A 2711-nucleotide genomic window follows, 5' to 3' on the forward strand; every position below is an offset into this window, starting at 1 on the left:
AAAAGTGTGTAGTCATGACCCTGTACTTATTGGCATGTGCTTCACCCTTGTGGTGTGTTGACGAATTGCCCATTTTATGCTTGGTGTTTCTGACGTGTGTGACACAACCATTGGCAAAAACTTGTGTTTGTAATCGCTTGATTTGTCTTTGCATCCATAGTAGTAAACACCCATCAAAAGAAGGAGATTTGGAGCGCCATCGCCCAGAAGGTCCCAACGTTAGGGGTCCATAGCCGGCAAAGAGCCCACTGTTGCAAGAGGTGGGAGGACCTGAGGTGCGGGCTCAGAAGATTGCAGAGATTCAGCTGGGCTGTCCTCCCAGTGTGGGTGTGCACACCTTGAAGCATGACCCCCCTAGGGTCCCGCATTCTGGCAGTAGCATACCCAGACCTTGATGGGCGTTTGCAGGGAGCACAGCAGCCACAAGGGGGAGAGTACAGGACATATTACTGTCTGTCAGACAGCCAAATCGATGTGTTCTGACATCTCCACCTGATGACTGGGGATGGACCATGTGTGACACACAAGATGAGTAACTATTTGTGTAGATATGTAATGTGGTGCATATTGATGTGCCTTGCGTAGTAGCCCAGGGACCTAGGACACAACAGTACAATCCACAAAACAATTGCTCTCAAGGAACAACACATTGGATGTACAGTGATCAATCAAGGAAGGTTTGTTGTTGTAGTGGTCTAAATTCTATTCAACAGACCACTACTCCTCAGTGTTACAGTCCAAAGAAAAAGAAGTGATGGATCACTGTCCTGTGCCTCACTACTGTCTGGCATTTGAAGGTGGCATCACACATGTGACAGAGCATACATTGTTCTTCGGGTGCAGCTACAGATCAATACTTTCCCTTGGTAAGTGGGAATGTACATTGACATGATTTATGGCCCATCACTTTTGCCAAAATTCCTTGTGCCGACATGTTAGTGTGTGTCCCATTCTCTTTTGACAAAATGTGCACATTGCTGCTTCATGCTTTGTCTATTTGTGTTCACAGGAAGATTTCTGTATTGCCTCACATATATTTGCATGCCAACCTTTCTTTGGAATTCAACATATGCAATGGGGCTACATTTTATGTGGTGCCAGAGACAGGAGTGTGTCACCATTGATTGTTGGCTCACCACATACCCTCACCCTTCATTGCATGTCATTTGGCATGTACAACTGCAGTAGCAATGAGAGACATGACAGGTAGGACTAGAGTTTTTACACACAATGTCCATTTCAATGCCATTAATGTGGCATCAAGTGGCAAAGTGCACTGCATGAATGAAATGGGAAAGATTTGTTACCTGACTGTTGGCACACATCATGGAGTGACTTGCAGTTATGTTGGAATCACATATGGTTGGGTAGAACCATTCATCCACGGACATCTGAGTTTGCAGGACCAAAAGGGAGACAGTGATGTAGCTTCCCACTGGGCAACATGTCCAGGGCCTTCTCCAAGTGCTTGCAAATCCCTGGGCCTCTCCAACATACAAAGGACTAATGACTTCTACTGATGCAATCAGAGTATGTAATTGTACTGTATATCATTGTAAGGGGTGCCATAAAGTAGTGGTGATTTCCCTAGGGCTAGCTGGTTCATTGTTTTGTGCATTTTAGACACATATCTCCCTGACAATCTTCACATTTTGCCTACAGTGTACATTTCCATGCAAAATAAAATAGTATATCTGAGCAACATTAGTACTACCTCCATGACTCAATTAGGACAATTTACACATGGTGAAGTGTGCATTGTTGATATGTTCGCAGAGTGACATGAGTATTTCCATGTCACCTTCTTCAAGATACTGTACAAATAGATGTCTGCATGACCTTGTGTGGGATCTGCTGGAATTAACCTAGCAGTGGCTTACTGTTGTATGACAACAGGTAACATGTATGCTCCATTAGGCAAAGCATAGAAGGTGATATGGTCTCCTACTTGTTCAATGGTTATTGTGATTGCACAACTTCAACTATGCAGTTGGAAATCTGAGGCCTGATTTTCCTGTGGGCAACTATTGACAGTTCATGTGGCATGCATGCATATGGCATGGTTCATGTAGGAGCCACCTTGAAGCAGTTTGTTGTTTGGGCCTACTTGACATCATGGTAATGTTTGTAAATCACAGCTTTTGTTCAGGTGTGATCAGTAACATGCGGAGTCCCTTTTCCCCTTTGTATTTGCAGCATCATCCCAGGCAAGTGAAGGGTGCAACCAAGTGGAGAAGCATCTGGCCACGGTTCCTTCAGTCATGACACCACTGACACGGAGGGACCCAGTGGCCCGGAAGGTGAGGGGAGGGCCACAGAGGACACAGGATCAACCTCGTCATCTTTAGATTCTACCTCAAGTGGCTACTCCCTAGTGGTGGGGGACCCATCAGCACCTGTTCCTTGTACCATCCTTGTCCACCACCTCCAGTACTAGCACCACCCTCCCTGTGGCTCCCCACCCAGTTGGCCATGCCTACTCACCTAAGAGGGTGGGCATCTCCTTTGCCCTAGGTACCTCAGTGCCAGCCCCTGTTACTCCTGCTGGCCTCAGTGAGAAGGCTATTAACCTCTGGAGGACTATCAGGAGGTAAATAGCCTTCTGTGGGGCAGACTGCCATTGTGAATGCCATCCAGGGGTTGGTAAGCGAACAAATGCTTTCCTGGAAGACATTTATATGACAGGTCTAGCCTACAGAGATCTTTTCAGG

The sequence above is a fragment of the Pleurodeles waltl genome, chromosome 1_2 (genome assembly GCF_031143425.1).
Source record: "Pleurodeles waltl isolate 20211129_DDA chromosome 1_2, aPleWal1.hap1.20221129, whole genome shotgun sequence".
In the NCBI taxonomy this organism is placed as follows: domain Eukaryota; kingdom Metazoa; phylum Chordata; class Amphibia; order Caudata; family Salamandridae; genus Pleurodeles; species Pleurodeles waltl.